The 19,313-nt window shown below is 36.5% G+C and overlaps 2 pseudogenes; both read right to left on the reverse strand.

Moving 5' to 3' along the window:
- Positions 1-10,437: 10,437 nt before the first annotated feature.
- On the reverse strand, positions 10,438-11,299 carry LOC118613597 (annotated as a pseudogene).
- A 1,462-nt stretch (positions 11,300-12,761) lies between these two features.
- LOC118613876 lies at positions 12,762-12,880 on the reverse strand (annotated as a pseudogene).
- Between the last annotated feature and the right edge of the window lie 6,433 nt (positions 12,881-19,313).

Consider the following 19,313-nt stretch of genomic DNA (forward strand, 5'->3'; position numbering starts at 1 on the left):
TTTTAGTGATTATATCGATTAAGAAATGCCCAAACCTGAAGAGGATTTTTATGAGTGTATTTGAACCAAACTGACAACAAGTGCCAGGAAATAAAATCTCAATGGATTGAGAAAATGCTCCAGATAATGGCATTTTTTTGCAACTTATTTTATAAATTAGAATAAAAGGAGGAGACAGAAGGAGGGTTACATGAAATCCATTGGTGGTAGATTATGGGGGTGGCAGAAAGCAAAAGCAGGGGGAATCTCTGGGATTGGATAAAAAACAAAATGGAAAGATACATACTTCTTTTGTATTGGTGGGTGCAAGACAGCTAACATTTACAGCACAGAGAGTTGGTATGCGGCCAACAAGATGACAATGAAGGGTTCTGTGGTTTAGAGCTCTAGTACCCTTGGTTGTGCTTTGAGGAGTCTGGAAAAGATTACTCTGACGTTTCGAAGGTATGTTATCTTGGATGCTAAAAGAAAACAGACAAGTCCATTAAGGTAAAGACTGAGATTTGTCAAGAAAGCTACAGGCTTTGGATGTGACTACGTGCCTGACCTATTTTTAGTTAGGAATTTTTATGTTCAGTCTACCCTATGTGGTTACTTTCAGTCTCTGAGTTTGTAAGGCCTGCAATATAGATCTTCCCTGAGCTTGTCAGGTTTAGTATGTGGCTCCTTTTCCACTCATAGTTGGAATCATTAAGTTCTAGTCTCTTTATAAGTTTTATGATTATAATACAATATTGTTGTTTATATTCACTATGTTGTACATTAGATTTCTTCTTGGACTTCTTTACTACTTGTTGCAAGTTTGTACCCTTAAACAACATCTGTCCTATTCCCCTGGTAATCACCATTTTACTCTCTGTTTTCATGAGTTTGGCTTTGTCAGCTTTCACATACATATACGTGGAATTAAGACATTATTTAAAAGCAAAATGCAAAGATACATACTTTTTTTACATTGATGGGTACATAACAAGATATTACTTGTCTTTCTTTGACTTATCTCATTTAGCATAGGTGCTCAAGGTCCATCATGTCGTTGCAAGTGGCAGGATCAACTTCCTTCTCATGGCTAAATTACATTCCATTTTATACCACATCATTAATTCTATACCACATCTTCTTTATCCATTCATCTATTGAGGCACTTAGGCTGTTTTCATATTTCAGTTATTGTGAATAATGCTGCAATAAACATGGGAGGGAGTATATATATATATATATATATATATATATATATATATATATATATATCTTTAATACCCTGTTTTCATTTCCTTTGGGTATACACTCAGAAGTGGAATCGCTGGGTCATATAGTTAGTTCTATTTTTAATTTTTTGAGGAACCTCCATACTGTTTTCCATATTGACTGTACCAATTTGCACTCCCACAACATAAATACCTTACATTTGATAATATCTGCTAATAATGGCATCAGACACCCTTTTCCGGGATAGCGGTATCTACCATTGGTTATCACTAATACTCTATCTGCCTGGGATTGGGACAAATAGGGAAGGGTGTTCATTTCATTTCCCTTATTTAGAATTTAGCATTTGTGGTGGGAACCCATTTCCTTCTTGTCTAATGGGGAAGGAAGGATTGCTTTCCTTTTGTAGAATCCAAATGAATAAGGTCCTGAGAAAAGCACTCGCAAAAACAGAGGATGCTTGCAAGCAGAAGAGATAGATCTCATCTCTCTGTTGGGTTTTGCTTTAGCAGTAGACTTGCTGACTTTTTCTCTGTGCCTATCCGAGCCAAGAAGAGAAGAACTGGAAAAGCTGACAGGGCAGAGGGGGCAGATGGAAATGCAGCAACCTGCTCATTCACTGTTTTGCATGGCAAAGATGTGTGAATTTTCAGGGGGGATCATTGATCATCTTGGTAGTTGGTTTTGGACTCTCACTGTTGTCACATTCAAGGTGGTTGCTGGGGAAGGTTTCTTCTGCAACAAGAGGTTTTGGGAGGTTGCTGGTACTGAAGGAGAGGCAGGTAGAAGAGAGCGAACAAGAGTCAAGTCTTCTAGGTCAGGGAACTGTGCAGTGAGGAGGATCAGTGGGATCTTCGAAAGAACTCCCACATCCCTCCACCAGAGGCAATGTTTATACAACTGCTGACCTGAGGTCATTTTTCGATCAGGCATTGTTACAATGATCAATAGTAAGAAAATAACAACAGGACTAATTAATTATAGGAAGTCACTTGTTCCCTCTGCCTTCTTTTATGCCTCCCAAATTGGAAGAACCAGACCTTGAAGAGGTAGAAGGGGGGATGTGTCTGAGACATCTGAGGCCTCTTCAAAGTAGTGAGATACCAACTCAAACCTGCATCGGGGGAAGGAGAGGAAGGAGACTTCAATTAAACTGGAATACATGTATTAAATTAGAATGTACATTTATTAAACAAAGTGATCAAAACATTAAAGATCTACCTAATTACTCTTTAAATAATAGGAAATGGAGATTACACAGCCCAGTTGAATTAAGTGACTGGGAAAAAACCCAGTTTCATGTATATATACCGTGGCGTTGGGGCTGCTTAATAAACAGGTTACATTAAAGTCTTTATGTATAGGAGGCACTAGAATAAAATACACCTACATATGAGTAGTGGAATTATTTTTTGATATCATCATGTTTTCCTTAACATATGTACTTTCTTATAACTTAAAAAATTTGAAAATACATGTGTGATTAATCAGGACATGGTTCAGTACATGATAAGTTTTACTTATGAGGAAATAAAGTAAAATGGAACTTAAAATGTTTACATCTATTAATCACGTATGTATCCTAATAGTCTCATTATTGCTATACGAAGAATAACACTAAATGAGTGCCAGTTATCAGACTCTAAAACACAATGAATTTTGAGGAATATCATAAGTAGTATGGAAAATTTACCCAGAAAACACAAATTGGTGAATCATTTAACAACACATACTGCATATTTCATAAACCCTTGTTCATATATATGAGAAGGAAATTATTCAAAAACTAAAAACCCTGGCCACATCTTGTTTACCTAATTATCTATTGAAGGACACTTTAGTTGTTTCCGTATTTTGGCCACTGTGAATAACACTGCAATGAACATGGGGTTACATATATTTTTATGGAGAAATGTCCCAGAAGAAGGATTGCTGGGTCATATGAGGGTTCCTTTCCCCCCACAACCTCTCCAACACTTGTTATTACTTATCTTATTGATAATAGCCATTCTTACAGGTGTGAGGTATTATCTCATTGTGGTTTTGATTTCATTTCCCTAATAGCTAGTAAAGTTGAGCATTTTTTCATATATCTGTTGGCCATTTGTATATCTTTTTGGGGGAAATGTCTGTTTGGGTCCTTTGTTCATTTTTAAATTAGATTGTTTGTGTTTTTTTGCTGTTGAGTTGTATGAGTTCTTTATGTATTTGGATGTTAGCTCTTTATCAGAGGCATCATTAGCAAATATCTTCTCCTATTTGGTTGATTGCCTCTTTGTTTTGTTGATGGTTTCTTTTGCTGTACAAAACTTTTTAGTTTGATATAATCCCATTGATCTAGTTTTGCTTTTGTTTCCCTTGTCTTTGAGGTCAAATTCATAAAATCCTAAGACCAAAATTCATAAGTTTAGTACCCATGTTTTCTTCTATGAATTTTGTTGTTTCAGGTCTTTTATTTAAGTCTTTAATCCATTTTGAATTAATTTTTGTGTATGATGACAGATAGCAGTCTAGTTTCATTCTTTTGCTTGTGGCTTTCCAATTTTCCCAGCACAATTTATTGAAGAGGCTTTCTTTTCTCCATTGTATGTTTTTAGTTCGTCAAAAATTATTTGTGCATATACATATGGGTTTATTTCTCAATTCTCAATTGTGTTCCATTGGTCTGTGTGTCTGTTGTTCCGCTATTATCATGCTGTTTTGATTATTGTTACTTTGTAGTATAATTTGAATTCAGGAAATGTGATATCTCTGTTTTCATTATTTTTTCTCGGGATTGCTTTGGCTATTCAGGGTCTTTTACAGTTCTATACAAATCTGGTGTCTTTTTTTGTTCTATTTCTTTTAAAACGTGCCATTGGGATTTTGATAGGGATTGCATTAAATCTGTGTATTGCTTTGGGCAATATGGCCATTTTAACTGTTGATTCTTCTAATCCATGAACACAGATATCTTTCTATTTCTTTGCATTTTCTTCAGTTTTATAGAATATTGATATGTACATTAATGTTAAAAACTGGTATGTTTTCAAACTTTTGGACCTCTGTTTAAAAAAAAGGCTGCCTAATATGAGCCAGAAGAGAGCATGCCATTAGTTCAAGAAGTTGGACAATTATTCATGGATGCACAGATTTAAAAAATGATTTTTACCTTCTTTTTAAATTTTTTATTCTGATACTTGTACTTTGATTACATTTACCAGGTGGCTAGTGCTGATGAGCTTTTTCAGGTGCTTATTTTTTTTATTCTGGAAGGGCTTATCAAGAAAAGACAAAACTATAAAGAAATATTATGATTGAACTAGAATGTAAAAAGGATAATAGCTACATATATGAAAGAAATAAAAAAAACTTAAGAAAATAGGGTCAGGAATTTATGCCAATAAATGATAAAATTAGATGAAATAAACAAATTTCTAGAAAAATATAATTTATCTAAACTGACTCGAGATGAAATAGAAATCCTGGATAGGACTATCGTTATTTAAAAACTTATTGCAGTAATTAGGAATCTTTCATGAAAACCTCAGGCCTAGATCATTTGTAAAGGTGACTGCTATCAAACTTTCACAGTTTATTTTGATCTTAAATAATTCTATCAGAGACTAACCAAAAAAAGGACTATCACTGAGCTTATTCTATGAGACCAGTAGAAGTTTCCGATAACAAAAATCAGACAAAAAATATGAAAGGAAGCTTATAGACCTGTTTTACTCATAAGCACAACAATTAAGGTGATGCATAACTTCTCAGAGGATGGTTAAGATGAGAGAGGAAATGAAAGGTAGATGTAATTATTAATAAGTTTTAGTTATTAGGTTAGGAAGTGGGGTAATGGCTTTATAATACTTTAAAAACAAATGAACAACCTAAACGAAAAGAAAATAAATGAAAACAAGGCAGTATATATAATATGTACACTAATTATGATAATGCATTATGAACAAGGAACTAAGAATAATTCAATTCTATGCTTCTGATATTCTAAATCAGAAAAAAATAAAAAAAGAAGGAAAGAAATAAAGGAGAAACAGATGGAAACAGGGAGGGAAGAAGAGGAGAAAACTTTGGAACAGTTGCTATATAAATAATTGAATGAAATGAGGAACCACTGAAAATGTTCAATAGTAGGAGAATTGTTAAATAAACTGTGGCTTTTTTTGTTTTGATGTAATATAATAGACTAAAATATTTTTGAAAATGGAGAATTTTCTTGTTTCTAGTTTTTTTTTCTTTATTGAAATATAATAGACAATTAGTTGCTTGTATTTACATTGTAGATTTCAATGAGTTTTTTTTTCACTTGTAGTTAGCATACATTAATATACCAGTTTCAGTTGTATAGCATAGTAATCGGAGAGCCACATAACTCACAAAGTGATCACCCCACTAAATCTTCCCCCTTACATATTTGTTGCAACATTATAAAGCATCTTCCCCATGCTATGCTCTACATCTTCATGAATATTCTGCAGCTATCCATTTGTGCCTTTTAATCCCTTTGCTTTTTTTCCCCTCCAATCCCCTCCTGTCTCGTATCTCTCTAAATATTCTCTGAGTTTATTTTCGCTTTTGTTGCTGTTGTTGATTTTGTTCTTTAGATTCCACATGCACATGAAATCATGAGATATTTGTTTTTCTCTATCTAATACATTTCATTCAGCGCAATATCCTCTAGGTCCATCAAAGCAATATGTCTTTCTATCCTCTTCCTTTTAGTCTGTGTGTGTGTGTCTTTAAATCTGAAGTGAGTCTCTTATAGGCAGCATATGTAAGGGTCTTGTTTTCTTATCCATTCAGCTACCCTATATTTTGTTTGGAGCACATAATTATTTTCTATTTGAGGTACTTATTGATAGGAATGTAGTTATTATCATTCTTTATTCCTCTTTTTTGATACATGTTTTTTCTTCTTAAAGTCCCTCCAACATTTCCTGTAATACTAGCTTGGTGATGTTAAACCTTTAGCTTATTTTTGTCTGGGAAGCTCTTTATCTGTCCTTCATCTCTAAATGATAGCTTTACTGGATAAAGTGTTCTTGGTTGTAGATCCTGGGTCTTCATCCTGTCGAATATTTTTTGCCAAGCCCTTCTGTCCTGTGTAGTCTCTTTTGAGAAATCAACTGCCATGCTTATAGGTGCTCCCTTGTAGGTAACTAACCGCTTTTCTCTTGCTGATTTTAAGATTCTCTCTTTGTACTTAACCGTTGGCATTTTAATTATAATGTGTCTTGGTGTGGGCTTTTTTGGGTTCCTGGTTTTTGGGACTCTCTGAGCTTCTTGCGGTTTTATGTCTATTTCCTTCACCAGGTTAGGGAAATTTTCCATCATTATTTCTTCAAATATATATTCAACTTCTTGTTCTCCCTCTTCAGGTACCCCTATGACACGAATATTTTTACCTTTAATAGTGTCCTATAGGCTCCTTAAATAATTATTATAGTCTTGGCATCTTTTTCCTTGCCATTCTGACCTAGTGTCCTTGGCTTTCCCATCCTCGATATAGGTCATTTGATCCTCTTCTTTATTCACTTTATTCCATTTAAAGATAATGTGTTCTTCATTTCAGACTGGTTTCCTTCTATAGTTTCCATTTCCATTTTTATGTTTTTTAAATCTTTTTGTTGAAGTTCTCACTGAATTAATTTACATTTCTCCTAAGTTAATTGAGCATCTTTATAACCAATATTTTGAACTCTACACCTGTTGGATCACTTGACTCCATCATTTCTGGATATCTAGTCTGTTCTCTCATATGGTTTCTGCTTCTTTGTCTTCCCATTTTGGCTGCCTTTTCATGTCTGTTTCTATGTACTAAGCAAAGCTCCTAAGTCTCTCGGTCTTATTAGTGTGGGTTTATGTTATTGGTGTCCAGTGTTAACAGTCCTGAGAGGGGTTCAGCTGCAGGGCAAATTTGGCCCAAGCCTCTGCCCCTCCAGGGCTACCTGTTAAGATTCAGCAAGCAATCCACAGATGCTGTGCTTATAGTTCCCTCAAAAGCCCACACCAGGAATCAAAGCCAGCTGCCTCCAGTGTGAGCCTAGGCACAGCTCAGCAAGGAGCACCTGACTCACTAAGGATACACTTGGATGTGGCTTGGGTGGGGCTGTGAGTTGGGGGAAGCAGAGTTTCAGGGAATCCTCTGGGCGGAGCGACCTCTGGTATCCAGTTTGATAACGTCATGGCTATGGCGGCGCTGTGTTTGCGCACTGGGAGTGGGCAGGGCTCAACAGGGAACGATGGATACCGCTGGCACTTCTGTACAAGTGAGTCTCGCTTTGGCCTTCATTCTGACAAGTCAGTGTTCCTTGGTAAGTCCTTGTGTAGCTGAACTGGCACAGGTGGTCAGAGCATGCAGGTCTGTCACCATGAAAATCCACTCATGGACATGGCCCCTTTAAGAAGCGTCTGCTGCTGCCGCAGCCTCCGTCTCACTCAGCCACTTGGAACGGAACAGCCTTGCGTCCTCATCCCATTCTACCTTCTGCCATTGCAGGGTGATATCTTAGATTTCTCCCTAGTTGTATGTCTTGTTCATCTAGATTCCAGGTGATTTTTCCTTGCTGTTTGCTCCTTGTTTTTGTCGCAACTTTGGTTGCCAGAGGGATGAACAAGCCTCTATCATCTATGCCATTTTTTCCCCTCTCGAGAATGATATTTTATGTCAAGTAAAATGACAGAAATAAAATTTCTTATAAATTATAGTCATGGTTATGTATAAGAATGCACCTTAAAGACATTTTTTATAGAAAAATTGGACTGAAATACCTAAATGTTAATAGTGATTCTCAGTGTGTAGTAGAATAATTTTCATGTATTTAATAATTTATAACTGAAAAATTTTAAAGAAAGTATTAGTATTTTACATGAACCAATAATACTTATAATTTCAACATTGTCAAAAGTAAAATGAAAAATAATTTCAAGTGTTTAGCAGCATCTATGAAATATTTTCAATCTTGCTGTCCAAAATATGAAGAATAATAAACAGATGTGGACTTTCTTCATAAATACATGTATTACAAAAATATGAGACAAATATCTAAAAGAAGTTATGAGTTCTTATAAACTGTAACTTTATTGAATTGAATACTAAGAATTAGATATTTGATAAATACTCCTTTTAAAACACCATTAAATGAGAGAGGCACGTTGGCTGAAAACTTTTGAATTTCCAAAGTAGAAAACAGATCTGAAGTAGGGAAAAATATTGGAGAGAGCTGAAAGAGGTCTATCTTATATGAAATTCCGAAGTTAGATAACAATAGATAGATAGATAGATAGTGGAGGTGATTATTAGAGAAGATTGTTTTAGCCAAATTTTATTTAGTAAAAAAAATAAACAAAAAACGAAGAACAAAACCTTAGGTGAACTTGCTGGATCGATGAGAGAGCCAGGAGAGGTCTGTAGAGGTCTGTAGGGGCCTTGGTGGGAACAGACACCGCAGGCTGAGAGGGGTACAAACAAAGAACGGGGTTCTTAAACAGCCTCTTTCTGAAGCCTGTCTGGTAATTTCAAAGCTCCCAAGCCTCTTAGGGGCCCAGATTGCAATAATTCTCCTTGGAGCAGAGTTATAGAAATTACATCTGTCCTTTGCCTACATTCCTATGCAATCCTGGGGACAGTTATACCACAGATCCACTTGAGCAGCCAGTCGCTCTGTGGAGCGGGTACAGACCCAGGTTTTCAATTCCTCTCCACCAGAGTTGTCTTCTTTCTAATCTTTTCTTACACCAGGAATGTCACATTTACAAGCCCTACATCATGCTTATATTCTTGACTTTACATTGCTTGCATAAGCCTGCATAAGACATTTCCCTGATTCTCTTGCTAATAGGCTTTTGGCTGAATTTAGCCAATTGGAGGCAGTGGCTTGTTTGAATAATAATAATAATAATAATAATAATAATAATAATGGAAGAGGAGGATGAGAATGAGGAGATGACATTGCATTCTGATTCTGGCATGAGAAGCACAGCACTTCTTAAGCAGTCCTAGTATCATCTGTAATTCCTCTCCTAGATGGTCATGATGCCAATGCCCCCAGAGGCACTACAGCCAATGTAGAATCATCAGCTTCAGCCTAGGGTTGGTGCAAGTTTTTCATTCTTTTTTGCTTCTTTAAGACCCTCTTCATACTTTTCTCTTTTGGCTATCCAGTCATTCCAACAACTTAGTATTAAATTCATCTTCATTTAAGATACTTAGAGTAAAAAAAAATCACAAAAACAAAAGCAAAAAAATATATTTAGAGCAAATTACAGTGTCCATATGGTTTCAAATTTGGATTTCTAAGATTTCAAGAATGATTTAGCAAGTAGTTTTATATAGATGTCTTGGATGCTTTTATGAATGGTTTTATGCAGTTCTTCTGATTAGTCTTCTTCTCTATAACCACCTATTTTTTATCAGGAAACCCCTACCTAGGATCCTCCATACTCCATGTACTTCCTTTCTGAATCTCATCACTTTCCACAGAACAAGATCTGCCCAACTTATCCTTCCGAGCCATTGGTAAAACCTGGAAGGTGAAACAAGCAGCACTGCTATACTACCATAGAATGAATGGAGTCCTCAACCATGTGCTGCATAGCAGATAATGCTTCTCAGAGCTCGTGAAGTGTCTGTCAGCCTAGACTTTAGCTCAACAAGCTCACTTTCTCTCTCAGACACCTGCATCTGCATCTGCCTTGTATCTAAGGCCCTCTTTAGTTACAGCTCATCTTAAACCCACCTTCACTCAAACTTCCATGAGTCTCAAGACTATGTCTTTCTTCCTTTAGAGATTCTGATTCTTTACTTTTTGATTTACTTCACTTTTTGCTTTACCCCTAGTTTTATACCCATGGGAATCCATGTAAGGATTCAGAACGTAGTTTTTCCAAATGCTAAGGATTTTGTTAACGTTCCACAAACAAAAGGAATTGGATATCTCTATGTCTGTATCCAAACTACCTGGATCGAAATAGTTATCTGATACATTTTCTTCTGCCTGTGAGAAAGATAAAATATGAGTCAAAGGAAACAAGTAATTTGTTGCTGTTTTTTTTGTGTGCAATTCCAAGAAAGGAGGCTTTACAAGATTGTCATGTCTGACATGAGCAAACAAAAGTTTTTCTTAATGTTTATTATTCAGGTATCTTGCTGTAATTCTGCCCTGTTTTCCAATCATCCTCTACATGTTCTCTGTTCCCTGAAACATTGTTAACTTTTTTGCAACATGTTTTTCAGAGCCACTTTACTTTCTTGTTCTTTAGGCTATGGACAAGGGGACTGATTCACTAGGGGAGTGACTACACTATATGGCATAGAGAAAACCAGCTCCCATGGAGGACCTGAGGTTGGCATGAGAGAGCAAAACAAACCTGAGCTATAAAATAAGGTTACTATAGTGAGGTGAGAAGAACAGGTGGAGCTGATGCTCAGGACGGTGGAGACAATGCGGGCATAAGAGAAGAAGACCAAGAAGAAGGTCCCAAATGCAGGAGGGCAGAGCAGAGTAGGATAGCATAGTTATTGGAGATACTGGAACAAGACAGGGAGACAAGAAAAGGTACCTCACAAATGAAGTCGGAGATGATTTGAGTCTCAAAGAAGTCCAAATTCTAAGCTAGAAGAGTATTGATGAAAACATCTAAAAAGGCAAGACCCAAGATCTTCACACCAGTCTCACACACAGCTCATTGCTAATCTTTTGACCATAGAGTAGAGGGTAGCAGATGGCAGGTCATAGGCCATCACTGCAAGAAGGTAGAGCTCTGTTCCCCCAGAGTCAAACACAAAGGAGGCCTGGGTCAAATAGTCCTCCACTGAGATGATTTTCTTCTCAGACAAAAGGTTCTTCAACACCTTAGGCACAGTGACTGAAGAGTAACAGAAATTCAGGAAGGAGAGGTGACTCAAAAAGAGGTAAATGGGAATATGGAGGTGAGAGCTGGCCCTGATTACTAGGATCATTAATAGGTTCCTTGACAGAGTCAGGAGGCAAATTACCAGGGAAAGCACAAAGAGTGGAGCCTGGGTGTGATGATCAGCAGCAGCCCAAGGAGGAGGAACTCTGTGATGGTGCTCTTGGTTTCTGAAGGCCATTTAAAGATGATAATCCTTTGGAAGGAAATAGAAAGAGGAATGCAGCATCAATTGTCTCTTCTCAAAACCCAGAGTTTCCACCCATTCTATGTATACGTACTTTTTTCTCAACTGCTCATTATTGCCATAGTTGTCTAATAGCTCTCATGGCCTCCCTTGAAAAATGCTTTTCCCTTTGTTGACTTCCTAGTGCACAAGTCCTGAATGTACTCCACTTTTTTCATTTGTTGCTCTTCTCTTACAAACAGCTCTAGAGAAATTCACACAGATTTTCAGATCTGACCTGTGAATAGTTTTCCATTTCTTTAATTGGGGTCTTTTTGTTCTTTAACATTTTGGTCAAGAGCCTACTTTTCTGCAGAAGATTTTCTAATCTTTCTTGTTCTTCCCAGGTTATATCTTTCACTTCCCATTTAAAACTCTGTAGTAGTTTGTTACTATGTAATTATGTACTATTTATGTTGTTTTCTCCTCTTTATTATTGTATTTCACATGTTTGGAACATTTAATCTTAGAAACAACTTTGAAAGCTCTGTGTGTGTGTGTGTGTGTGTGTGTGTGTGTGGTTGATATAGGGAGGACATTGCTGAATATATTTTTTAAAGTTAAAAAAGTAGAGCTAAAAAATAATGAAGGTAAAATAAAACTGAATTGCTCATTAAAAGAAACCATTAAAAAAGAGAAAAAGCAAACTGGAGCCTAGGAGAAAATATTGAACAAAGTACACAGATATGTAACAAATACCTTTGAATCAATAATAAATGTCAATGATAATAAATATTACAATAATAAAAATGACAAAAAATTCAATACAAAAATGGGCCAAAGAATAGAACAAGGCCTTCACAAAGGAAAGTATCTCAGTGGCCAGTAGGCTTATAAAAATATGTGCAACATCATTAGTCATCATGAAAATACAAAATAAAACCACTAAACAGAGGTACCACTAAACACTCATCAAAATGGCTAAAATTGCCAAATGTTGGCAAAAAGTGTGGAACAACTGGAGTTTTTCCTGTGGGAATGTAAGATATAGTATAATCACTTTGTAAATGTAGGCAATTTCTTACAAAGCTAGACATACATTGAGTCTATGACCCAGCAATTACACTCTTAGGAAAATAAATGTATATGTTCACAAAAAGACTTGTACAAAAATATTCATAGAACTTTTCTCCTCTAATGGCCATAAACTGGAAAAAAACCCAAATGAGTATCATAGATGATAGATAAACAAAGTATTTTATTTTTTAAAAAGCAGCAGTATATTTATACAACGGAATTCTATTAAGTGAGAAATTAACAAACTATTGATATATACAACAATAATGGTAAATAGTAATAGCAACCATTATGTATGTACATTCATTTAAGTGCAAAAAATTTTAATGGATACATGTTGAAAAACTTTAAAATTTGAAAAATATTCATATATCTTTGTAATCATCATACTTTTTTTTAACCCCTACAGCACCTGGTCTTCCTAGGTGGTCTCCTATCCAAGTACTAACCAGGCCTGACCATGCTTAGCTTCCAAAATCAGATGGGATAGGGCTTGGTCAGGGTAGCATGGCCATAGACTTCTTATTTTCTTAAGTATATCTACTTCTCTCTACTGTGTGTCCTATTTCAGCAATATACTCTCTGAGCCTTTTTGTGCCTTCACTTGGATATCTATCTTACTTTGACTTTTGGTAATAGGTGTTTTTCTTTCTTTTCTTTTTCATTTAAACTGCCTGCTCCTTAGGAATTAAGGTCTATATTACTTTGAGTACATGTTGTAGTATGAGGCACATGATGAATCCTTAATCAAGATTTGTTAAATGTGGAATGAATGGGAAGGAGAAAGCAAATAAGGCAGACTATGGAGGGCCTCTCCTTGAGGAATTTCCCCAACTTGAATTCCATTTTCAAAAGAAACTAATCAGGAAGGAGACTGGAAAGAAAAATAAAAGCACATGAGTGTGGAGCTCATCTTCTAGCTGTAACGGGTTGGAAGAGGACTTATCTGATAACTAACCAGTGCCTATGGAACCCAGATCCATAGACTGCAGATCACATACGCTCATTAATTTTTGTCCACTTCAGGGAGGTTTCTTAAAACCACAACATTTAATCATCCAACTACTCACTCTTTCATTCTATGTTATTAATTACCCATCTAATTTTTCATTATTCCACTCCAGCACCATCCTATCTGTCATCCTATCAGTCCTCTATTCATCTATCCATCCATGTATCCACCCATTCCTTCCTTCCTTCCTTCCTTCCTTCCTTCCTTCCTTCCTTCCTTCCTTCCTTCCTTCCCTCATTCACTCAAAAATCAACAGATATTTATAGATTACACTGTGTAGGGTGTTACACTTAAAGTAGATTGATTGATAGTCTGATATAAATCTTTGATAAACTATGTATGAATGCACTTATTTGTCTTAGATTTTAAATAATATGCTCCTAATATCCAGAGCTGAATTCCTTAATACTAAACTTGAATTCTGACCCATCATTATATACTCACATTCTGCCCCTTCAGAGCTCTCTTGACTGGAATGGTAACCTCTTATAGTAATCCTAACTTGTTCACCAAAATTCTGAATCAGCTGTGAATCCTTTGGCTTTCAACTAACATGAAATCATCTGATGTTGGTATTGGCCATAGGACTCAAAATAAGTTCTATTTCTGCTGGGATAGCCCATGAATTAATCCTTGTTCTTTCCGGCTTTCTTCACTTATGCTATGCTATATTTAGTCATCTTACCATGCTTGAAACTCTCCTCAGATATCAGATACAAATTACCTCTCAGTTGTGTCCTGAGCAAGTTAATTCACTCTACAGTGAAGAAGGAAAATCAAATGGAAAAGTCAGTTATAAGGTGTTTTTCTCATCTCTGTGCTCTTAAAATCCTGTTGAAATAAACATTCTCTCTGACTTGTACATGAGCAAATTAAATCCATTCATTCAACTGAAAAATTTCTAAGCACTTTCAATTTGTTGCCTAAATTTGAGTTGATAATTGCTTTGATTCTATCATATTTACATACAGTGTAGATCTGGCCCACACAACCTATTAGTAAGGTGAGTAGAAGCCCATATTGTGGGATTCCAGATTTTCTCACTCCAGACCCTAACACAGATCCTTTGATGACAAAATAAAGACAGGCTTATTTTAACTGCACAGTAAAAGATAAACACAAATCCCAAGTTCTTCTCATTTACCTTTGAGGAGGCCAAATGGATTCATTGCACACTGATATCTGAATGACTACTTTTGAAATTCAAAAAAAGAGGAAGAGGGACAGATTTCTTTGCTTACAGAGAGGAGTGGTAGATTCAAAATTGGAACCCAGTGCTTTCCTGTTATTTTTCCTTCTTATTTTGCTGATTTGCCAGGGATAGCTCTGCTTAAGCACTTCTCAGATGGCCACTTAATGTTATCTTGTCTCCATTTTTTCAGATTCTATCTTAAAGAGAGGCGGAGCAGGAGGTTGATTTTTTTTTGAATATTTTAAGGAAAATATTCAGTTTATTTTAAGAAAAAATCAGACAATTTATGGCTGAAATTTCACAATTGGGAATTCACATTAAAAAATAATTTGTGTCTAAATTTAAGATTCACTCAGCTCTGGGAGACATAGCACATTATTTTATTTACAAATTTTAAATCCTTTAGGTCCAATATTCTTATCCTATTATTTCCAAATATACAGGTAGCCGAGGCCTACTCTATGTCTAACACTTTATTTGCTCAATGTAATTACACAGAAAATATTAGTAATTTGAAGGAATGACTGGAAAGATGAGGATAAGAGGAAAGACAAGTCTAGTGCTACAAGGCAGCACTTGTCTGCCCCTAGTATCTTGGAGGTCACCTGAAGTGGGGAGAAATAGTCAGCGTGTATAAACGTTACACTTCACATATGCTGAAATTCTTTTGTCTTTTCCTTTTTCTCTTTTCACCACCTACATTACTGGTGGATAGAATTGATAGGGAGGTAAAGAAAAATTAAAAAAATGAGTTCTCTTTAGATGATGTGATCAGACTTTTAGAAGAGATAGACAATTCTAGGTCTCCAGGAACACTCCATCTACTCTGATGTGTTTCCAAAATGCCTCTCCAGAATAGGAACCTCTCAGCTGCTTGTTTCAGCTTCTCTTAAACATGAAATTTATAATTAATGCAAAAATTGTAGCAAGAATGCAAGAAACCAACAAAACCAATTTTCAACAATACTTTGGAAGCATAGAGAGACATTATTGAGTAGATAGTAAAAGTAGCTTATGACAAAGTCCTTGATGGAAAAAAATTCTTAAAGCCCTGTTGTAATTGGTACTTAGAGTCCAGAGCTTAGTTCCAACACAAGGAAATACTAATGAGGGGGTGCGGTTGAGAAGAGTGGCCCCAGAGAGCCAGGAGTAGAAGGCCAGATGAAGAGGGACAAACATAACCTGGAAGTTTCCCTGGGGGGGTGGCAGGTGGTTAAGACCATTACAGAAACTATGGAGGACATTACCCAGCTCCCGACACTTCCCGGTACAGAAGACATCTCTTTTCTCTGGTCTTTCCATGGGATGAGGAGTCATTCACTGTCAGGTGCTTTTTTTGCACGTAAAAACCAATACTTTTAGAGCCCAATTATGAATAAGTAGTCAATTTTTTCCCATAAGTTTTGAAGTCTCAATGATGGCAGGAAAATAGACTGTCTCTGGTGAAGAAGTTTTGAATAACTTACATGGTTAGGTTTTTCTTGTTAACTCACCACAGTGAAAAACATTCAGATTTTTATGAGCGGTATCTGCAAAACTTCTCATCTGATCTAGATGAAATTGCATGACATCTGTTCCTTTAGTTGCCTTTGTGATTCTAAATACTTGGGTAAAGTATCAGTGAGGCAAGCAATTTTCAGATATAATCCAACAGAAAGGCAATCAGTAAATTGGCCAAATGGTGGCTCAGGAGACAGATGGGCCCATTTTCTGAATCCCCTGAAGTCACCACCAAATGCCAAACTTTAATTAACTAGTAGAGCTAAAATTTGTGAGAATTATAGGGCATTGTCTTCAATAAGGTATGTTCAGAACTTTTGAATTAAAGCAAGGGCCTTGACCCTTAGGTGGATGTCTAGGGCTTTGAAAGATGGAAGGTTAGGTAGCAGTTTCCTGTGGAACTGTAAGGAGCTGGATACTTCATTTTGGAAATCACAGGGTCTCATAGCTTACTTCTAAATTATTTTCCTTCATCCATAAGAGTTGGGGAATATAAACATCAAGTTTATAAATTGTGATGATCAAAGGAGTCAAATAACAGAAAGGATATTTTTATATGACTAATCAATTTTGCTCATCTCAGATTGATAAAGCTGTAATGCTTCAACCCACTTGTGGTATTGTAGTCTCGGGTCCATGAAATTACACCAATTAACATCCCCACCATCAGCAGCATAGATTCTTATTGTTGCATACTCTGAACAATACTTGGTAGTTTGTCTTAAATTTTTGCCAGTATGTGAATACATATATAGTTTATGCCCTGTCCTTCTTTCTCTGTCTCTATCTGATCCTGAGTGGTCAAGCCTTCACGATTCTCCCAGTAATCCCTGTGGAGGCGAGACCTGAGAGGGCCTCCCAGGAAGCGTGCCACAACACTGCGGGAACTGGATGTTCACCTTGGGCTCTCTTTTTCCCCCTGGAGAAACTGTAGGCCTAGGGGGACCCTCCTGGTGTGCACTGTGTCGGCTAGTGGAAAAGTGATGTGGTCAGAGGATAGTAGCTCCTCTTACCCTTCTTATGTGGTCTTTCTCAGTCTCTGAGTTCCTGGGGGTGCTTTAGCCTCACCCTTAGGTTCTGGGATTTTCACAATGGTGTCTTGTCTATGGAGGGTTGCTAGTTGATCTTCTTGTTAGTGGGACTGAAGTTGGGAACAATCTATGTTGCCATCTTGATGACATCACACCTGTTTTCATTTTTATTTTGATTGTTTGCTTACTTTGGATTTAATTTGCTCTTGTTTTCCTTGTTTCTTAAGATCGAAGTTTAGATAATTTTTGTTTTCTAGTACAAATATTTAATGCTATGTATTTTTTTGTAAGCACTGCTTTAGCTTCTCTTCACATATTTTTATATGCTGTGTTTCAATTTCCTTTGATTGAAAACATTTACTTTTTCTTGTAATTTCTTCTGTGACTCATTTGTTATTTATAAATGGTGGCTCAATTTGCATGTATTTGGGAGATTTTCTGGATATCTTTCTGTTGTTGATGTTTAGTTTATTTCTAGAATAAACTATAATTTCTAATTGTAGTCAGAAAACATAATTTATATGACTTCAATTCTTTTATATTTCTTGAGTTTGTTTTTCCCCTACAATAAAACATCTTGGTGAGTGTTCTATATGTGCTTGAAAAGAAAGTATATTATGCTGTTTTGGGGACAGTATTTTTTAAATGTTAGCCAGGTCAATTTATTTTATCATGTTCTTCAGGTACTTTCTACATTTATTTCCTGTAGTCAAGTTACAGATTATATTTCTAATTTCCTCTTGATTATTGAGAGAAGAGTGTTGCAATCTCCAACTACAATTGTGAATTTGCCTCTATATTTCAGCCGTCAGTTTTTGCCTTTTATTTTGAAGTGTTGTTATTATGCACACACATTAAAAAATATAACACCAAGTGTGGGCAATGTTGCAGGATAACTGAATCCCTCAGACATTTCTAATGGGAATGTAAAATTGTACAGCTATTCTGGAAAACAGTTTGGGAATTTGTTTTTATTAAGTTAAACTGACACTTACCATATGCCACGGCAATCCCTCTTTTGAGTATTTACACTTAAGAACTGAAAACATATATCCACACAAAACTGCTAGGTGAATATTTACAGCAGTTTTTTTTTGCAATCGACAGAAGCTGGAAACAACCCAAATGTTCTTAACCTGGTAACAGATAAACAAACCATGGAAGAACCATGCAGTGGAATCCTAGTCAGCAATGAAAAGAAACAATCCTTTCTTTCATTCTTGATATTGATCTCTTGATTATCTGGCTAGCTCTACGAATCTCTAAAATTCTTTTCTACTTCCAGCATGTGAAGCAATCAGAAAATTCTCTTAATGTCAACTTACCAGAATCCTTTGCTGTAGTAAACAAATTCTCTATCATCCTCTAACTCTGGTCAGCTACCTGAAATATTGGAGATATTTGCTAAAGGTGCTTCTCACGACTGCTTTTACCTCATTGTTGTTCAAGCTATAGATGGAGGGATTCACTAAGGGAGTGAGCACACAGAACTGTAGAGAAGTGATGAGCTTCAGTAGTGAACCTCAGTTTGGTGTGAAATAGCTGAGGAGAGCTGAATCCTAAGACAGGAGCGCTGCGCCAAGGTGGAAGGAGCACGTGGAAAAGGTCTTGCTTATACATGAGAACAAGTTGGTGCTAGGGATGGTAGAGACAGTGAAAGTGTAGAAATAAACAATTAGGACACAGGTTCCAAGCCAATGCTGGAGGCTGGAACAGCGGAGAACAGTAAAATTGGTGGAGATATCAGAGCAGGACAGAGAGAAGAGAGAGAGCGGCTCACAGCTGTAGCGGGGGTTCGGCCGATCCTCACAGCAGGCCAGACTTACAGCTAGTAGGATGTTGATGAATGTGTCCTGAAATCCCAGGCCCCATGAGTCCCACGCTAGCCCTTTACAGAACTTGACATAGCAGTCGATACTTAGTAGCCCAATACCTCATGGATGGATTCCCTAGGAGTTGTGCACTACTTTTTTTCCTTTTTATTTTCCTGAGTTCACATGAGCCGAATTTCTGAATGTAAACAATTTTATGATAAAATGAATGAAGCAACTGAGAAAACAAAATTTTTAAGGTGGATATCTACTGGGCAGAGTGTGTGACCCCTCTGCCTTCACTATGGTATTGAAAAGGGCTAGTGTGAAGATCAGCCGTTAAGCTAACACTTGTTTTCAAGGGAAGCTTTGTGTCTAGGAATGAATTGTCCTAACAAATGCATCT

Source organism: Rousettus aegyptiacus, unplaced genomic scaffold (genome assembly GCF_014176215.1).
Source record: "Rousettus aegyptiacus isolate mRouAeg1 unplaced genomic scaffold, mRouAeg1.p scaffold_m13_p_2, whole genome shotgun sequence".
NCBI classification, from domain to species: Eukaryota; Metazoa; Chordata; class Mammalia; order Chiroptera; family Pteropodidae; genus Rousettus; species Rousettus aegyptiacus.